Source organism: Schistocerca gregaria, chromosome 6, assembly GCF_023897955.1.
Source record: "Schistocerca gregaria isolate iqSchGreg1 chromosome 6, iqSchGreg1.2, whole genome shotgun sequence".
Lineage (NCBI taxonomy): Eukaryota > Metazoa > Arthropoda > Insecta > Orthoptera > Acrididae > Schistocerca > Schistocerca gregaria.
The window spans coordinates 214,549,347-214,571,162 of record NC_064925.1 but is presented as its reverse complement, the minus strand read 5'-3'; the positions used below and the strand labels follow the sequence as shown (position 1 = coordinate 214,571,162).

Below are 21,816 nucleotides of genomic sequence, written 5' to 3'. Positions count from 1 at the left end.
ATGGTTTGACAATAGTATTGAACATGTTAAGGTCCCTTTGGATGGATTACTAAACACTATTGTAACAATGGTTTTATGGCTTAGCATTCTGCCTCGTTAGGGTGCGAACGACAACCGCTTTTGCACAATATGTGAGGAGTCACCCACTAGGTTTAAAGGCCTCTTCACGCGACAGTTTATCGGCAGAACGACTTAATATTGTGGCAGCTTACACACGTCCCGACCGACGTCACTAAGTGATTTCAGAGCCGTCATATTGCGATTGAAGTTCATTGAACATACGTTCTACGAAATTCCGCTCGGTATTATGCAGAAGGAAAAACAATGGTTTGCCTTGGCTGTTTTAGAAGTAACGAGGTCAAAAAAAAAGCCAAGACAAAGTTGTGGGCAAGTAAGTTGCTAAGTCGAAGAAATAAATTTCTCCACATTCTGTTACTTAAGCAGCTCAAAGCCGATGATTTTTCATAATCAGCTAAGAACGTATGAACCATATATTTCGGAGTTGCTGAACACACAACCATTTTAACGAAAAAGAATATCATTAGAGGCTGAAAACTGCGGCGAGGCTGTTAGCGACATTACAATTACTAGCCAGTTGCAGAAGTTGAGAGGACCTCAAATTCACTGCTCTTTATCTCCACAATTATTAACTAAATTGATTCCTGAAACCTGTACTGGGGTTATAAATACCCGAGGAAATACACGATGACAAGGCAAAATAAATAAAAGACATGTAAATGTTACTATATGTACGTAGCATAAAAATGACCTGTATTTTAAGAAACTCTTTTCAGATTTGAAGATCAAACATGGCGGTGGAGCAAATCATCTAATAAATAGAGCAACATATGTAAGAAATGAAGTAATTAGCAACTGTTAGGAATGTAGAAACAGTCTTTGCTCATCATAGCAGAAGTCTTGGGTAACCATTGGACAAATATTTATAACAATTAAGCAAACATTTTCTGAATGAACGGCCACTTAATTTCGATGTTTTGGCTTCAGATTTCATTGCCAATAAGCATGGGAAATAAAAACTAAAAAAATACAGAAGGTCGACAGACTTACTCTGTGTGTTCCACACGAAACCACTGGAGATTAGTTTAAAAAAATGAAAAATTTAATTCTTCCATCTATATTACTATACCCCTTGCACGACGTGTCCCACAAACATCTGCAGTCTAATTTTCTCCAGTAACTGTCAAAGTTTCGTCTGTGTCACACCCTGTCATGTAGATTAGAACAGCATAAAATCCCGCATGCAGCAACGAAAGATGAACACGTGTCGGGCGGTTGGTACGATAGCGCTACACGCTGCATGATTGGTTAGGTGGAGTGTGCTGTCGATTGGTCCGACGTGACGTCCTGACAAGGGAAGTTTGTCGGCCCGCCGGTCAAAACGCTTACACACGTCCAATTTGTCGGTCGGTCGGTCGGTGGGTGCGGGTGTAGGACCTTAAACACGTTGATTGCCACGAGGTCGCCGCCGGCCTCAGCAAAGCCTGACCCGGTGTGCCCGGGCTGGCTGTGCAACATCCGGCACTATGCGTGCGAGAGTCCACGTATAAATGTAGATATTATGGGTTTTTTTTCCCCTAGAGAAACATTGGCTACTCAACTGCCGACAGCAGTGGCACGACGCGTCTACTTGCCATTTTGTGGTCGCCGCTTAGTCGGTATGCTTCCTGGTGGACCCTCAGTGGGACGCGGGACACTGACGTGGCTGACACGTAAACAGAACGCCGGTTGTTTGCCGCCTCTGACTACAAAGATATTCATACTTCCCTCAGATACACTGCTACACACTCGAGTGAAAAGTGATGACAATACTTTGGCCCTTGAGTACTTCGACATATGTGTTGGAACGTTTCATCGCAAGACCAAACAAAGCTCCTCAACTCTTAATTTTCACCACACTTTTACAAACCCTAGTGCATGTACGTCTACATGCTTAGTCCACGAGCCACCATACGGTGCACGGCGGAGGTTTCCTTGTACCGCTGTTAGGCGGGTATTACACTGTCAAATTTCTTTGACAAAGAAGTTTGATCAAATATTAATCACATTTCTTTGACAAAAATCTTTGACGTGACTGAAAAAGGAGCATTACACTGTCATCAAAAAGTTTGTCGTAGTTCCTTCAGATAGCTGACATGTAGTCGTAGAAGAACCACATGATACTAACGGAGAAACTGTCATTTTTAGCTTCATAGTTCCCAGTCACTAAACGAGGCAGTGATATTTCCAAACATGAATACGAAATTTAATCTTCCTGTTAATGTTAATATAATCTGAGTGCACTGTAATGTACTCAGATCACAGTAGCAGAGTCGTAATGGTATCATCGAAAAATCCTTTAACATGAGAAATGAATTGTGACCTGACGTTTTTAAGTTCAAAAGGAACTGATCATGAGTATATCCACGTACTTGCCAGGTACTTTATGATCCTTTGGCGGTAGCGTTAGGTTGGTGCATATGTCCGTAGCGTTTTTCGATAAGTTTGATAAACACAACAGATACACAGAGCCTTCGGACACCAATAATATATTCTCGTCCACTATTTACAACAGTCTGCCAATGCTAGGGTAACTTTTCTATTTCGCGACTGTAAAATAACATGGTTTTCAGGCGAAGAACTGGTGAAGTTCGGAGGTCGTTTTCGTCCGAAAAGGAAGCTTCTCGAAAATTGTTTGACAGAGAGAGGAAAAGGTGAATATCTGAAGGTACAAGATCAGATGGGATGCAGAATGGCCTCCCAACCTAACTCCTGTATAGTGTTTGTTGTCAGTCTAGCAGAACGCCGGCGGCCGTTATCATGGAGTAGCGTCAATTCACGCAGCCTTCCTGGTCGTTGTTCTTGGATTTCGTGTACAAGACGTCTCACTTCTTGAGCAAAAATGACAGCCGTGATCGTTACACCTCTGGGAAGCAATTCGCAATGCACTACACCGTAGCTTTACGACCAGATGTACAACTTTATTTTTCGTGAACGCTCGCAAGTCTTTGTACAGCGAGTGGCTGCTGTATTTGAGCTCAACCATTTCGTTCTTTTCCCTGTTGTTGTTGTTGTCTTCAGTCCTGAGACTGGTTTGATGCAGCTCTCCATGCTACTCTATCCTGTGCAAGCTGCTTCATCTCCCAGTACCTACTGCAACCAACATCCTTCGGAATCTGCTTAGTGTACTCATCTCTTGGTCTCCCTCTACGATTTTTACCCTCCACGCTGCCCTCCAATGCTAAATTTGTGATCCCTTGATGCCTCAAAACATGTCCTACCAACCGATCCCTTCTTCTAGTCAAGTTGTGCCACAAACTTCTCTTCTCCCCAATCCTATTCAATACCTCCTCATTAGTTACGTGATCTATCCACCTTATCTTCAGTATTCTTCTGTAGCACCACATTTCGAAAGCTTCTATTCTCTTCTTGTCCAAACTAGTTATCGTCCATGTTTCACTTCCATACATGGCTACACTCCAAACAAATACTTTCAGAAACGACTTTCTGATTCATAAATCTATATTCGATGTTAACAAATTTCTCTTCTTCAGAAACGATTTCCTTGCCATTGCTAGTGTACATTTTATATCCTCTCTACTTCGACCATCATCAGTTATTTTACTTCCTAAATAGCAAAACTCCTTTACTACTTTAAGTGTCTCATTTCCTAATCTAATTCCCTCAGCATCACCCGATTTAATTTGACTACATTCCATTATCCTCGTTTTGCTTTTGTTAATGTTCATCTTATATCCTCCTTTAAAGACACTGTCCATTCCGTTCAACTGCTCTTCCAAGTCCTTTGCTGTCTCTGACATAATTACAATGTCATCGTCGAACCTCAAAGTTTTTACTTCGTCTCCATGAATGTTAATACCTACTCCAAATTTTTCCTTTGTTTCCTTTACTGCTTGCTCAGTATACAGATTGAATAACATCGGGGAGAGGCTACAACCCTGTCTCACTCCTTTCCCAACCACTGCTTCCCTTTCATGCCCCTCGACTCTTATTACTGCCATCTGGTTTCTGTACAAATTATAAATAGCCTTTCGCTCCCTGTATTTTACCCCTGCCACCTTTAGAATTTGAAAAAGAGTATTCCAGTCAACATTGTCAAAAGCTTTCTCTAAGTCTACAAATGCTAGAAATGTAGGTTTGCCTTGTCTTAATCTTTCTTCTAAGATAAGTCGTAAGGTCAGTATTGCCTCACGTGTTCCAATATTTCGACGGAATCCAAACTGATCCTCCCCGAGGTCTGCATCTACCAGTTTTTCCATTCGTCTGTAAAGAATTCGCGTTAGTATTTTGCAGCCGTGGCTTATTAAACTGATAGTTCGGTAATTTTCACATCTGTCAGCACCTGCTTTCTTTGGGATTGGAATTATTATATTCTTCTTGAAGTCTGAGGGTATTTCGCCTGTCTCATACATCTTGCTCACCAGCTGGTAGAGTTTTGTCAGGACTGGTTGTCCCAAGGCCGTCAGTAGTTCTAATGGAATGTTGTCTACTCCGGGGGCCTTGTTTCGACTCAGGTCTTTCAGTGCTCTGTCAAACTCTTCACGCAGTATCGTATCTCCCATTTCGTCTTCATCTACATCCTCTTCCATTTCCATAATATTGTCCTCAAGTACATCGCCCTTGTATAAACCTTCTAATACTCCTTCCACCTTTCTGCCTTCCCTTCTTTGCTTAGAACTGGGCTGCCATCTGAGCTCTTGATATTCATACACGTGGTTCTCTTCTCTCCAAAGGTCTCTTTAATTTTCCTGTAGGCAGTGTCTATCTTACCCCTAGTGAGATAAGCTTCTACATCCTTACATTTGTCCTCTAGCCATCCCTGTTTAGCCATTTTGCACTTCCTGTCGATCTCATTTTTGAGACGTTTGTATTCCTTTTTGCCTGCTTCATTTACTGCATTTTTATATTTTCTCCTTTCATCAATTAAATTCAATATTTCTTCTGTTACCCAAGGATTTCTAGCAGCCCTCGTCTTTGTACCTACTTTATCCTCTGCTGCCTTCACTACTACATCCCTCAGAGCTACCCATTCTTCTTCTACTGTATTTCTTTCCCCTATTCCTGTCAATTGTTCCCTTATGCTCTCCCTGAAACTCTGTACAAGCTCTGGTTCTTTCAGTTTATCCAGGTCCCATCTCCTTAATTTCCCACATTTTTGCAGTTTCTTCAGTTTTAACCTACAGGTCATAACCAATAGATTGTGGTCAGAGTCCACATCTGCCCCTGGAAATGTCTTACAACTTAAAACCTGGTTCCTAAATCTCTGTCTTACCATTATATAATCTATCTGATACCTTTTAGTATCTCCAGGGTTCTTCCACGTATACAACCTTCTTTCATGATACTTAAACCAAGTGTTAGCTATGATTAAGTTGTGCTCTGTGCAAAATTCTATTAGGCGGCTTCCTCTTTCATTTCTTAGCCCCAATCCATATTCACCTACTATGTTTCCTTCTCTCCCTTTTCCTACACTCGAATTCCAGTCACCCATTACTATTAAATTTTCGTCTCCCTTCACTATCTGAATAATTTCTTTTATTTCATCGTACATTTCTTCAATTTCTTCATCATCTGCAGAGCTAGTTGGCATATAAACTTGTACTACTGTAGTAGGTGTGGGCTTCGTAACTATCTTGGCCACAATAATGCGTTCACTATGCTGTTTGTAGTAGCTTACCCGCATTCCTATTTTCCTATTCATTATTAAACCTACTCCTGCATTACCCCTATTTGATTTTGTGTTTATAACCCTGTTGTCACCTGACCAGAAGTCTTGTTCCTCCTGCCACCGAACTTCACTAATTCCCACTATATCTAACTTTAACCTATCCATTTCCCTTTTTAAATTTTCTAACCTACCTGCCCGATTAAGGGATCTGACATTCCACGCTCCGATCCGTAGAACGCCAGTTTTCTTTCTCCTGATAACGACATCCTCCTGAGTAGTCCCCGCCCGGAGATCCGAATGGGGGACTATTTTACCTCCGGAATATTTTACCCAAGAGGATGCCATCATCATTTAATCATACAGTAAAGCTGCATGTCCTCGGGAAAAATTACGGCTGTAGTTTCCCCTTGCTTTCAGCCGTTCGCAGTACCAGCACAGCAAGGCCGTTTTGGTTAATGTTGCAAGGCCAGATCAGTCAATCATCCAGACTGTTGCCCTTGCAACTACTGAAAAGGCTGCTGCCCCTCTTCAGGAACCACACGTTTGTCTGGCCTCTCAACAGATACCCCTCCGTTGTGGTTGCACCTACGGTACGGCCATCTGTATCGCTGAGGCACGCAAGCCTCCCCACCAACGGCAAGGTCCATGGTTCATGGGGGGAGGTTCTTTTCCCTATGTTGGCTTAAAGATACCATTTCTCGTCACAATAATGATACAGGTTAGGAGTGTTTGGTGTTGTTCACGAGCCAATTGATGGCGAGCAAGGAGAGATGTACATCTGGTCACTGCTGATTTTTGTCGTTTTGGCTTTGAGCATGCGATACCCAAACACTAGATTTTTGAACCTTTCCCATTGCATGCAAAAAGGCGCACGGGGATGGGATGACTACATTTAATTTGCCAGTTCTCTATTACACTGACTTCGACCATTGTGGATTAATGCTTTTAAACGTCCGCCCCGATAGCTGACTGGTCAGCGTGACGGACTGCCGTCCTGCGGGGGCGGGTTCGATTCCTGACTGGGTCGGGGAATTTTCTCCTCTCAAGGTCTGGATGTTGTGCTGTCTTCGTCATCATTTCATCCCCATCCGGCGCGCAGGTCCCCCAATGTGGCGTCGAATGTAATAAGAGCTGCACCACGGCGGCCGGACCTGTCCCGCAAGGGGCCTCCCGACCAATGACGCCAAACGCTCATTTCCAGTTCAATGCTTTTAAACTATCTTCATCAAACCCCGAAGATATTTGTGAAAGTAGAGGTCACTAATGTCGAAACGATCCTACATACACTACTGGCCATTAAAATTGCCAGATGACGTGGTACAGACTCGAAATTTAACCGACAGGAAGAAGACGCTGTGATATGCAAAACGATTAGCTTTTCAGAGCATTCACACAAAGTTGGCGCCAGTGTCGACACCTACAACGTGCTGACATGACGAAAATTACCAACCGATTTCTCATACACAAACAGCAGTTGACGGGCGTTGCCTGGTGACACGTTGTTGTGATGCCTCGTGTAAGGAGGAGAAATGCTTACCAACACGTTTCCGACTTTGATAAAGGTCGGATTGTAGACTATCGCCATTGCGGTTTATCGTATCGCGACATTGCTGCACGCGTTGGTCGAGATTCAATGACTGTTCGCAGAACATGGAATCAGTGGGTTCAGGAGGGTAATACGGAACGCCGTGCTGGATCCCAACGGCCTCATATCACTAGCAGTCGAGATGACAGTCATCTTATCCGCATGGCTGTAACGGATCGTGCAGCCACGTCTCGATCCCTGAGTCAACAGATGGGGACGTTTGCAAGACAACAACCATCTGCATGAACTGTTCGACGTTTGCAGTAGAATAGACTGTCAGCTCGGAGACCATGGGTGCGGTTACCCTTGACGCAGCATCGCAGTCAGAAGCGCCTGCGTTGGTGTACTCAACGACGAACCTGGGTGCACGAATGGCAAAACGTCATTTTTCAGATGAATCCAGATTCTGTTTACAATATCATGATGGTCGCATCCGTGTTTGGTGACATCGCGTGAACGCACATTGGAAGCGTGTATCCGTCATCGCCATACTGGCGTATCACCCAGCGTGATGGTATGGGGTGCCATTGGTTACACGTCTCGGTCACCTCCAGTTCGCACTGACGACACTTCGAACAGTGGACGTTACATTTGAGATGTGTTACGACCCGTGGCTCTACCCTTCATTCGATACCTGATAAACCCTACATTTCAACAGGATAATGCACGACCGCATGTTGCAAGTCCTGTACGTGTCATTCTGGATACAGAAAATGTTCGACTGCTGCCCCGACCAGCACATTCTCCAGATCTCTCACCAACTGAAAACGTCTGGTCAACGGTGGCCGAGCAACTGGCTCGTCACAATACGCCAGTCACTACTCTTGAACCGTGGTATCGTGTTGAAGCTGCATGGGCAGCTATACCTATACACGCCATCCAAGCTCTGTTTGACTCAATTCTCAGACGCATCAAGGCCGCTATTACGGCCATAGGCGGTTGTTCTGGGTACTGATGTCTCAGGATCTATGCACTCAAATTGCGTGAAAATGTAATCACGTGCCAGTTCTAGTATAATATATTTGTCCAATGAATACCCGTTTATGATATGCCTTTCTTCTTGGTGTATCAATTTTAATGGCCAGTAGTGTGAAACGAAAAATAACATTTTCTTACCGTGCTCTGTCCGGTGGCATTATCTCACTCAATAGGCAGCGCAAGTATTTCCAGCTGCCTCCTCTGCTGTCACCCCTCTACTGAACTCAAACAGAAGAATATGACGGATTTCTCCGCTTAGCACTCATTTTCTAGCGTCCACAGCTCCTCTCTCTGTATCTCCAAATGTCAAAATGAAAATGCGTGAACTCAAATGGTAACACTGAACTACAAACAAAAATGACAATCGATAAAGAAACCCACGGCAACTGGAATACCAGCAAGCAAAACAGAAAAGCCAGGAACTTCGTCGTGGTCGTTTCTCGATTTTCTTTACGGATTTAAGACTCATTTTAATACATTCAAAATTAGGCACAATTTTTACGTTGTTGGACATTAGCTGCTATTTATTCTTCTAAAAGACCTTTTGGACTTTTCCTTGCTTCTATGTCTTGCGAGTACTTATCAAGTGCCTATTTCTCGGCTGCAACATTTAGCGTTTAGTCCTCTAGTATGTCAGCCTGTGATGCTATCCTCTTTATGTGCGTGACGTAACCTATAACTAGCACATGTTCCGTTATGTTTAGCACAAAAACAATGCATATTCACCTGCTGCTTCATCAGTGAATCTTATTGAACGAATTTTCTTCCCTTGACCAACAATAACAGTTATTTAATTCCCTTCCCAAGGAACAAATTAGCATCATTGGTGACAATGAACTTGCCTTATATCATTCCTGATTTTGACGTCTTAGACAAAACTGTCAGTGCTCAGTAGTCTAATTCACTTCAAAGAAAGAGTGTAAATTTCAATCTTACTGCTTGAAAAGGAAAACCTTTCATTTCATACCAGTCTATAAAACGCCTGCCACTATAAGCTGCGAAATACGGCATTTGTTCCTCCTCCACTCCATACACACAACGCACGGTTTCACAGTGAGTTTACACACAACAGACAATCGCAGTAAACAGAAGGCGAGCGCTTTCTTTGATGAAAATGTAAGGCTGGGCGCTAGGTTTGATCAAATAAATTTGATGAAAGGCAACATTTCACAAAAGTTGCATATTACACTACGTCAGACATATCTGACAAACTTTATCTAAGAAATTTGACACTGTAAAAAATGGTTCAGAAATCTCTGAGCACTATGGGACTTAACATCAGAGGTCATCAGTCCCCTACAACTGAGAACTACTTAAACCTTACTAACCCAAGGACATCACACACATTCATGCCCGAGGCAGGATTCGAACCTGCTACCGTAGCGGTCACGCGGTTCCAGACTGAAGCGCCTAGAACCGCACGGCCACACTGGCCGGCTTGATAGTGTACTACTGGTCTTAGTCATTTCCGTTTCTGTTACACTCACGACGCAACGAAGGAAAAATTACTGCCTAGAAACTTCTGAAGAAGCCCAGAATTATTTTAGCTTGTCTTCGCGGTCCTTTTGCGAGAAATATGTCGATAGCGACAGGAAATTGCTGCAGTCAATCGCAAATCCGTGTTCTTCATATTTTCTCAATAGTGTTTTCGAGAAGAGTGTCTTCTTCGTCCCTGCAAATATTCTCATTTTAGTTCACGGAGCATTTCCGTAATACTCGCATGTTGATCGAACCTACCAGTGACAAATCTATCACTACTTTGTATGTCTATGGAATTACTTCGATGTCTTCCTTGGAGCAGTGCTGAAGAATGGGGCCCACAAGTATTCTGTAAGAGGTCTCGTTTAGAGATGAGCTAAATTCTTCTACTCACTCCGTCTTCAGGCCACGAGTGGCCTACCGGGACCATACAACCGCCGTGTCATCCTCAGAGGAGGATGCGGATATTAGGGGCGTAGGGTCAGCACACCGCTCTCCCGCTCGTTTTGACGGAATTCTTGACCGAAGCCGCTACTATTCGGCCAAGTAGCTCCTCAATTGGCATCACGAGGCCCAGTGCACCCCGAAAAACAGCAACAGCGCATATCGGCTGAATGGTCACCCATCCAAGTGCCGGCGACGCCCAACAGCGCTTAACTTCGGTGATCTCACGGGAACCGGTGTATCCACTGCGGCAAGGCCGTTGCCCTACAATCTTCTACAATTCTCGTAATGTGTTCGTGCCCTTTCATGTCGCTTTGCAACATTACCTCTAGATATTTAACTGACGTGACTGTGCCATGCATCACACATCCAACACTTTATTACAAAATTATAGAGTTCTTTCCGATTCGCCTTCAGTAACTTATATTTTTCTGCATTTACAGAAAGTTGCCATTCATCACAGCAAATAAGAATTCCGTTCGAGTTATCTTTTATCCTCCTACAAGCAATTAAAGACGACGTTTTCCCGTACACTAAAAGGCCATCAGCAAATAATCGCAGATTGCTAATGGCGTTTAATGGTGCCATTCTACAGCTGTACTGAGCCCATAAGACATATTACCTGTCAAACTGTCTGTCACCCTGACGCAATCGATGATAGTTTTAATCTTAATTATTCACTTGTACCGTCGCCTTTTTCTTGATGGAGTGGACCCAGAGGTGCATAAATTCTTTTTCCAGTCTGCCTGCCCCTATCTTCGCCGCAACCATTGAAGCAGATCAGCCTGCCGCAACGGAGACGAGTACATGTGTGCTGAAGCAGCAGGCCATCTTGGGTTTCTGAAAGCCCGGCAAGCTTCACGGGACCCGTTCAGCCTGCTGCAAACGAAAAGGTTACGCTATCTATCCACCGTGACTAGAAATATGTTTGAATAGGTAGTTTTACTGCAACTCATTTGTCGTAACGATGGGAGCAGCAAAATGAACAAACGGGACTTAAAGGAACTCGAAAATAAATCAGGAATTGGAGAGTATACATCAATTACGGAACAGAGCCCAAGTCCAGCAGGGGAAAAGTTTCTTTTGTGTTTGTCAGGCAGCTTCAAATAAATCGATATATGTCTCCCAATGAAAATTGTACAAAAAGTTAATACTCATTTGGAAACCTCGAGTATGTTACGGCACGTTTGTAAATTTGGCCAACAATTTCCTCACTCCATAAATATTTTGAAAAAGGACAAAGACTTAGTGGGTGACAAGTATGTGCAAATGCTAAGGACTTGAGGCCATTTAACAGTATATAGGCTTTCTACGTTTAGGGAAAAAATTGACTGAAATGGAGAGAATTATGGATATTAAAAACAATATTCCGGTGGTATGTAAGACAGTGCGGAGAAAGCTTAGTATGAAAGTAAAGCTTCTTCTTTCAAACATACACTTTTTAGATCAATATAATGCGAAAAAGGAACTCTGATTTGCTACAATGCATTTGGGGAATTCAGATTAAACTATTTTGGCCTCTTGGTATGAATTCATCGAACCCGTAATACACGTTCTGGAAAAATTAATTAAATTTGGTATAATGGGGGGTCATATTTGGCTGAAACATACTAAGGTTATAGAAACTAGACTTCCGAAACATTATTTGCAGTATCATACACATCTTCAGGTTCTTAGGTGCAAAGGAAGTCGACTTTCAGATATGGTTTTGATTCCTACAGAAAACATGCATTAGAGGTGACCTGATGATGGTTCGGTTTGATAATAGCCAGTATTAGTCGAAAGAGGGTGAAGCTACAGAGAAGATTGTTCATAAGGAAATAAATAAATGAGCTCAGAATCGCCGAAAAGTAAATAAATCCACCATTTTCTGACTTACAATGACCCAAAATGAATATATATTTCATTGAGCCTCGTTTTTTGATACTTGGGTAAAAAGAGACTTTTCATCAACTTCCGAAGCTACTACTAAGACTCCAGTGAAAGCGTACAGTTTAAACTGGCGTAGCCCTGCGGGAAACCTGCTTGGGTTGGGCGTAGCTTGCCTTGGACGGAAGTAAGCAGCCATCCCGGTGTGCCGCTAACGTGCGGTAGCTCGCCTGCTTGGCTAATAGTCAAGAATGGGTAGATTAAAAGCGGAATCTATACATCTTTGGGCGAACCTGCTACGCAGGGCACCAAATCCTGCCCTGTGACTTCTACTTTGTCTGCAGAAGGTCGTGGGCTGGAAGAGATAATTATAGTATTGCAGCAACGAAATAACCTACTGCTTTTCAAAGAACTCTTTTGTATTTTGTTGCTCTTACATAACAACCACAACACTGGATGAACAGATCTCTTATTAATTACAACATCACCGATCCGAATCCCAAAAGAGAACAAAAGACAATGGCATTCCTCTTCAGCTTCTCTCAACTGTTTCTGGGCGTTGTCATTATAGGCAGCGCTTCTTGCTCTATGCTCTCTGATGAAAGAATCAAGATCGCCAGTTCGCTAAATATCAGAAACGGATAGTAACCAATTAGTCAAGGAGAGTGCGAAGTTACGTAACGAGCAAACAACTTGCGACTTTACTTGATGTTGCTCGCATCGTAGGTAATTGGGCTGTGCACGGCTCTGCTTAAATGAATAGCTCAATGTAGTCATATCGTCGAGCTCCACCGTCTAATGTCGTGTCCACCAACTAACTCGCTGCAAATAATTATCTGTAGCTGTGATCCTGCAGTCAAATAGTCAGTGCTTTGGCAACAATTGTGGATCAATAAAATGCACAGAAATACTAAATAACGATAAATCATAATCTCTTAAAATGGTTCTATTCTAACGCCTGTAATTGATGTAGACGACAGAGAATTACGTTGAATAACGGTTAATCATGAAAGTGTATCTCAACTAAACGGAAAGGGGTCCTGCTACACCCTGTTAAAACAGAGACTAAAAATAACCTAATCAAAAACAGCTCACTTACCTGGTACATTAAATGGCACCAAATTTGACATAATTACATAACATCATAAATAAACACGTAATGCAATAAATCGAATACTCTACTTGAGTGTCATAACGATAGCGCAAGTATCTTTGTGCTGGTGTATGAAATAACATGTACTTCCTAGGGTATGTCGTAACATCTATTATCAGCAGAAATTTTATAAATCTAACACAAATTACAAAATTACAGTATTTAATTAAATGCCCAACTAACAGAAAATTTTAAAGGAAATTTCAACTTGAATTTTTAACAGAAGTTTTCAGTGCGTCTGCGTTCATTTGATAGCACTTTTATCTTCTCGTCAAGAGACTTCGCTACCACAAACACAGGACGCACTTGGTGTTCTGGCGTCAAAGTCTAGATCGTTCGGAGTCCAGCCGCCTCTGCAGAAATTCATGACTCCCTCGACTACGTACTGCGCCGAAACATGCGCCAATCCAGTCACCATCAGTTTGTCGAAATACAACTGTGCTGTAGTGAATAATTATGATTTCCCCAATCCCCACAGATCGACACTGAACGCCTTCCCCAGTAGAATTGATACATTCACAAACAGGACAACAAGCAAAAACTGATACAATTCGACATTTAAAACACTCTGTCCACATTCCCACTAGAAAACACGTCTTTCTTGCTAAGAAATTTGCTCTACATCATAAATCACTAACATTTTATCACTTTCTACAATTTCACCCCTTCTAATTAGAAATTTTAAAACTAATACTACCCTGTGCATAAAAGGCAAACTTTCATTTTAACTGTGCAGAGAGATGGATCATAAATTCAGCAAATGCTCACTCATATTTGCATTAAAATACCATGTATACACAGAATAAATTCTCATAACCATATTATGAACTTGTACCCAAAATTTCATGTACACAAATATATTCAAAATCCTTCTCAAATAAAATACACTGCAAATTAACCGACGCCGTATACCCACAAAAACTTAGCTACTTGTTTTATTCTCACAATCAGTTAAAATTTTTGTGAGGTCTGATGACCTCCAAGCACCATTTTTTGTGCAAATAATAATTACGGTTAAACTACATACAATATATGAGAAACCCATTCGAATTTCTACAGGTAACACATTTAAATAACCAGTTAACATTTCTACCACAAATCTTAATGAAAAAACAATTTATATTCCTCTCTACGTAAACACAGATTAATTACGTGTTGCCGACCTCCGCGCACCGAGAGCTGTACGGCCAATATATACTCTCTTCTTGCATTAAATTTCCTCTGTCTGCTGTACCACATACAGTTTACATTCATCAATACTTTACGCAAAACAGAAATAACCCTCAAAATTCTTAAAAATTAAACATACAATACACTTTTATTAATACATATGCCTTTCTTCCTTCACTAGATAGAACCCTGCCATCATTGGCTCTTATAATATCTTTTGAATCTCACTACTTTATCTTTTTTGAACTGCTCAACCTCGAAGCCCCTTGTCTCTTTCATCAACGGTCTCTTACGTTTAAAAACAAAATTTGTGACAACTAATGGAACACTGCTTTTAGATTCGAGAAACGTACACTTTCTTCCTTCAACAGCATCGAGAATTTCACTTAAAGGCTGCACATTTTTAATTTTACTCCTCTTTATACGTTTCTCTCTCAAACGATCATTTTCAACGTCACTTCCTTTTTCTTTAGACCAGCCCTCCATCTCATTGCCCAGTGTCAGATTCTCCAGATCAATTTCCAAATCATCGGAACCATCTAAATCTTCCTCAAAATCCGTCGTTTCATCATCTCCTCCAGCGTCAAGTATATTATCTCTTTCCTCCGTATTAACGATATAAGTAGCTGCAACAATCTCACGATTAACCACATAACTTAAAACTTCTTTTCTCTTAAACAAAACCTCATTCCACCGAATCATTGCGAACTTTATCACAAATAACTCCATTAACATCCGCTGATAATCATAAGGATTATTACTTAAAACATCCCTTACATCCGTCGATACTCCATCAACATCCTCCAATACACCATATAAATTACCACTAGTGCATCACTCCACATTAGAAATCACGCTACATGCGAATTCCGCCAAACTCGGATCTGCGTTACATTCCTTCTACTCTCAGAGTTCTCCGTCACTTTGCATTTTGATCTACCACCTAACGCATTACATTCACATTCAGCCTTCCACATCCACTCATAATTCTTGCTTTCACCAACAGCCGTTGCTTCACTTCCATCAATAGAAATAAATACACAGATTCTTTCTTCCGAGATATCTAGATCAGTAGCTTCAAGCTTCCCAACATTGGCATCTATATCATCATCGCTACCTCCTTTTAACAATAAATCACCCACTTCGGTAATAAAATTTATCACCACATGAAGAGACCATTGCTTCGGCTTCCTCACAAATATCTTCACATGCTTCCATCGATACACCACAAAATTCATCTCCAGCTGACGAAACTTCGGCTACACCACCTTCACAGATAGCTTCATCTACTTCCTCCGATACAAAATCATCGTCATTGGTTTCACCTACACTAAGATAATTGTTGCTACTGACTAGTGCCTTATCAGAATTCATCAAACATTCCACCTCCACTAAATTCCGATCCACCTCAGTCTCTCATCTGATCACAGGATCTTTCAACAAACATACATTCATTCCATAGCCCACTTCCCTTTCAAAAAATAAATCGTTCAGCCTCATATCACCATTATCGAATCTCTCAACATATTTTACAAAATCTCTTGCCACCTCTTTATAGTTGCGCCGCATAAAATTTTTCCCTATTTTATTCTCATTTCTTACTACCTCCATTTTCAGCATTTGTGGTTTTGCTGAATTTTCGACAACCATTGGATTTTTAAAACAACGTGTCCTTTTCAGTGCCGGTTTATTCCTTCTCTTACGGACCTGAGAGTGGCGAACTCTGTTTCCTGGCGAATTCTGTTTCCTGGCGAACTCTTGTTTCCCAACCTCGTATTCTCGCACCGCATTTCGTGAGGCGCCTGCCCCTTAAGTCTTCGTTCCCAACTTTGATATCCATTGTGAAAACGTCAATTTCCATTTCCCCTTTGAAAATTATTGTTATAATTGCGGTGATAATCACTTTGGTGATTATTATGATTCCCTTCCTGGTATTTATTTCCCATTATGTGACTTGAATTTCAACACCTGCAGAAGATTCTCAATAAATCTAAAGACTTGTCAATGGAATCTGTAGAAGTGTGGACAATATCCCATTGTGAATGTTGCAGGAAGTGTCTCTTGAGCATCTCCATTTTCATTAACACTCCCAGTGTACAATTACTGGGCATCAACTTAGCCGCTTCGTGTAAACAAAATCGCGTATCGACCCATTTCCGCGTTTGAACCTTGGTTCGCTTAAGAACTCATTCTGAAGTCGCATTTGCTTCGCTCCACTCCAGAATCTGTTCAGGAAATAATTCTCAAACACTTCACGTGGAGTAAATGAAGAACTTAATAAATTTGCTCGTGATTATACATTGGCGTCAAGATGCCCTTCCGTTGACAACATTCCTCACACAAAGCCATCTTTACATGCAGCAATAAAATCGACTGGATGGTTTTTTCACCATTAGCAAAACTTTTTGTCATTCCTCAATTAACCCATGGAACACCTATCAAAGTGGTAGCCTGATTGGCTGCTAAATAGTTCGCTTGTGCCCACAAGTCTTTAAGCTGCTGTTCATGTTGCACAACTTCTTTATTTAATCCTGTATCTAAATATTTTAAGGACCTCCTTTTCACATTCTACTACTCTAAGTGACAAATTGTTAACAGATTTATTAGTCACTTCCTCAAGGGCGTTTTACTTGAGCTTACAATCCGTAACATCTCCATCCAGCTCGTCCTGTATCTTTCCCAATTCCTGTTCCCAATTCCCTGGTCCTGACATCTTTTTCTTGTGCATAAACTCTGGTATTAACCAGGCCAGCCTCCTCAGAAATTTTGCCTATGTCTGCCCTTATAACTCCTAATTTTGTACCAATAAACCCTTCAATATCTTATTTAATTTTTTCCACCTCAGCTTGAACACTTTCAGTATTTGAATTGAGATCTGAATTTCCCTGTTCCATTTTTGTTCTCAATGCCCCTATATTAGATTACACCTCCAGCAATATTTGGATTAATTGAGACCTTGAATCGTCTGTAAGTTTACTTTCTCTCTCAAATTTTGCACTATCTGCACCATCAGTAAGATTCATTTCGACAATACCACAATCAGATTTACTACCAACTGGCCAACTAGTGTCATCTGAACCACTCAGACGGTGTGGTTGCTCATTCATTATAGACTCCATCCCAGATGATGGCCGTGTAGGTTCACACATACTGACACTGTCGGCACATATACTACTTTGCTTATCCGTCAATCTGGCCGCTGCTGCCAAATGCGTAGATGCTTTCGATGCTGATCCCGTTGGCGATGCTGATGAACTCGAAGTCACATCTGGTAGCCAACAATGCCGCGGCCGCCGCGGTTGCTGTTGCCGCTATCGAAGTCTCTGCCGCTGCTGGCCGCTGCAATCTCGAGCTCAGCATGCCTCTGCGTAGGCTTCTTCTTCTTTCTTGAAGTTCCGCCTTCCCCGCACCTAACTTCTGCCATCAGTCCTCACACACACAGAAACACATCTGTTGCAAAATCTAATGATCGGCACCCCCAAGCAAATTGCCTCTCATGCAGTAGGTTTGGGACCTGGATCAACGATATTGTCAGGTGTTAGAATTACAGTTCTAATGCGATTAACTTCATATCCCAGACGAGAAACCTCCAACTGTTATGACGAGTAATGGTGTTCGGTTGAGTAGCTGCTCTCTATCCAGCACAAAATTAGTTGCGACTTTGCCTGATGTTGCTCACACCTAAGGTAATTGAACTATGCACTGCTCTGTTTAAAATGAAAAGCTCACTGTAGTCACAGGGTCAAGCTATTCTCATGTCCCAAGCTAACATGTTGCAGATAATAATCTGTAGGTGTGATTCTGCAGTCAAATAGTGTATGCACTGGCTAGGATTGGGAATCAATAAAATACACAGGAATATTAAACAAAAGATAAATGAATAATTTATTAAAATGAGTTATATTGCAATATCTGTAATTGATGTAGATGATAAACAATTATGTTGAAAAATGTGTATTAATGAAAAGTATATCACAGATAAAAGGAAAGTAGTCCTACGAAACCAGTTAAAATACAGACAGAAAATTACCTCATCAAATGCTGTGAAGTTGCGTTACGAGAACGAAAGTGAAAACCCCAAGCTAAGCAGTCATCCAAGACACACGAAACTAAGTCTATTCATGACCACAATACATGAAATGTTTACCAGGCCACAATAGTTCAGAGTTCAACATGATGATTTACAAATTAATACAAGCAAAATAATGAGTATAATCCCATATATCTGTTCTCAGTTCCGTAAGGAAGTCGTAAAAATTAGTGTATTTTGTGACCATTCATGGCCCACCATCAATCACCTACACTACCAAATAACTCATGTCACCTCTGGCAGGTCTGCATTCTTCAAGAAATTGACATAAAGTGCATCAAAAGTAAAAGTATCATAGCCACCATTCACCGCCCAGAGTCTATCACTCATTTGACTAAAAAGCTCACTATGTCACCGACAGGTCTGCCTTCTTCCAAAACCAACATAGAAGTGTGTTCCTTAGCATCTAGACAGAAAGTGCCCAGTATCGCTCCCCTAAGTGCACCTCTGCAAAAAAGTCTATCTACAAAAGACTTCAGTGGTCTTTTGCCACTGCCTTCTTTCCCATTGGCTGAAGACCACCAAAAATACATAGTTCTCAAGGTTTACAGGCATGGTGTGATTCAGCTTTACTGCTTCCCAGACTAAACTAATATATTACAACGATATTTAAGCAAAGAAACGATTGTGAAAATTCGTTCACACTCGGACTATGTGCAATAAATATAAGCAAAGTTTTGTTCATAAGTAAATAAGCCAGTATTCTTGTGCAAGTGTGCTCATGTTAAATGATAACAGACTGCTGTTAAATATTGTTTAAACAATTATTTAGACCTATTTGACAGAAGTGTCCTTTGACTCTGTTTTCAAAGTTGGTCTCAGCTAAAAAAATATTCACAACTTTTTTAATTACTATTATTTTGTATTAGCAATTGGAATCGGCAGTTAAATAAATATCCAACAAAAATAAATAAATACACAAGTGTGGCAAGATATGAGGTATTTATGCTTCATCCATTTGTTATTGTAATGAATACAGTGTCCTAACATTTGCATCATGGAAAGATATAAAAAAAATCTAATAAATCAAAAAGTAAAATAGGTACAGATACGCAACTTTCAGGGATGGAGGTTTTGGTGCAGTGGTATCGTCTGAGGTATCGTTTTGTTGAAATTGCATGAAGAAGATAAAAGTCGTTAATTCTGAGGTTCATTGTGAAACGTCCCCTTAGAAAAATTAATGAATTACTGTGCAGATAAACCTCTTACATTATTTGATTTTCAAACAGCTGAGCAAAACTGAACGTACTCAGACATTACTCTCTTTACTTATTCTGGTCAACACTAAACTGACACACAATATTTTTAGCACAACGCAATCTGACTTTCAAAAATCTCTACAAAAGAATGGCCCTGACTAACATTAACCTATACGTTTCACAAATCACTTACCTCACAAAAATCGTTGTTAATCGAACTACTGCAATACTGCACTCAAAAACTTTTTGGTGTGTCCTTAGAACCAGCAATGCTGTTAAGCAGTCCCTTGCTGAATTATCAACACACGCGTGAGCACTAACTTTTCACATATTGTCCATATAATATGACCAACAGAAATGTGTGCAGTGAAATGAATGCTTACAAGTTACTTAATTTGATGAACTGGTGTCAATTATAATAACATGAGAATACAATAACAAAGATACAGAAAACATCATTTAAAAACCTAATAGCACAGATAATATTTCTAGTAGTACAGGCTTTACAAAAGAATAGAAATAAACAGATACATCAGTGTTACAGGAATTATGACATAAGTAAATATATAAAATAATGAGAATATTTTTCGAAACATTAATTTCACACATGAGCATTAAAACAGAACAGACTAAATAATGTTTAAACATATTTACAAAGAAAATAACATAGTATTCGAAAAATTCTACAAGGTAAATCTTATTAGCTAAACACATAAAGACAGGAAAAAGACAAATACACAAGGGTACTTAAACACATAGCGGAATAACACAAAAGGAAAGATAGGGTTCGTTTTCAGTGTAACATTTGGTACTGCAGTTCAACCCAAAACTTCATTCCACAGATCTTTCCTCTTATTTCAACATTTGTTTCCACCAAAAAAATCCTATCCAAGCATGCTTTCTGTATTTATATGTTCATATATTTCTTACCTCATTATTTATTTTCCATTATCTTACCTCATAATTTATTTCCAAGAAAATCCTACCTAAACCTGTTGTCCGTAAACCCTACTTTTTTGTTCATATCCTCTTTCAGAATCCTTTTTTGGCCAAACCATTTTCTTATAGCTGGTGGTTGGTGGTGATTAGTGTTTAACGTCCCGTCGACAACGAGGTCATTAGAGACAGAGCGCAAGCTCGGGTTAGGGAAGGATTGGGAAGGAAATCGGCCGTGCCCTTTCAAAGGAACTTTCCCGGCATTTGCCTGAAACGATTTAGAGAAATCACGGAAAACCTAAATCAGGATGGCCGGAGACGGGATTGAACCGTCGTCCTCCCAAATGCGAGTCCAGTGTGCTAACCACTGCGCCACCTCACTCGGTTTTCTTCTAGCTTCTCAATACATTTCTTCCAATTCATCACAACTCGTTCTCCTATATAGCCTACCCCATGTTAAGCTAACTTAAATCTACTGGGCTCAGATGCTAAACTAAGGGACAAGGCAAAGCAGGAGCACAAAACAATTAACACAAACAGCAATGACAAAAAAATGCAAATTGGCAAAGATAGCAGCAATAAATATAAACTAGCAAAGCAAATGCAACATTGCAGCTAATATGAGCCAATGTGCAGCAACTAGAAAAATAAATTGGTAGTAAATATGGCTTAACACAATGTAAAATTCAGTAGAACTATGCCTGGCAAACAGCAGCAACAAATGCAGTATCTTATATCTAAACATGACAAAGCTCAAGCAGAAAAAATATTACACTAAAGATGTCCATGTCTAATACCTATGTCACATCTTAACACTAGAGTGATGAATCACTATAACTTACTCTAGCAGACAAGTTACCAAGTCACTGACAGAAATTATGTATGCAATTCCTGTGAAGTGGAAATGTCTTTTTGTGCTCCCTCGTTTTTTTGGAAGTAGATCATAAAATTATTATTTACTGGATCTGTGGGCATAAAATATCTATATTAGTACACCTATTAAATTTTATTTTAACCAATGCTGCAGTGCAGCTAGAAACTAGATATTAAACAAAATGAGCAATCTCTCAACTAGAAAGACAGTAGATGTAAAATGTTTCTCATCATTTAATTAGGCATTTTAGTAAATATCATAAATTAAGAGGTCCACAGTGTAATCATATGTTTACATGTTCGAGCATGTCGTATTTGCGATGCTTTCTACAAAGGAATGTCAATAGCAAGGTT

General features: G+C 40.6%; 1 pseudogene; it reads right to left on the bottom strand.

The window, feature by feature from the left end:
- Positions 1–16,014, bottom strand: part of LOC126278804 (basic proline-rich protein-like) — a 32,284-nt pseudogene extending 16,270 nt beyond the window's left edge.
- Between the last annotated feature and the right edge of the window lie 5,802 nt (positions 16,015–21,816).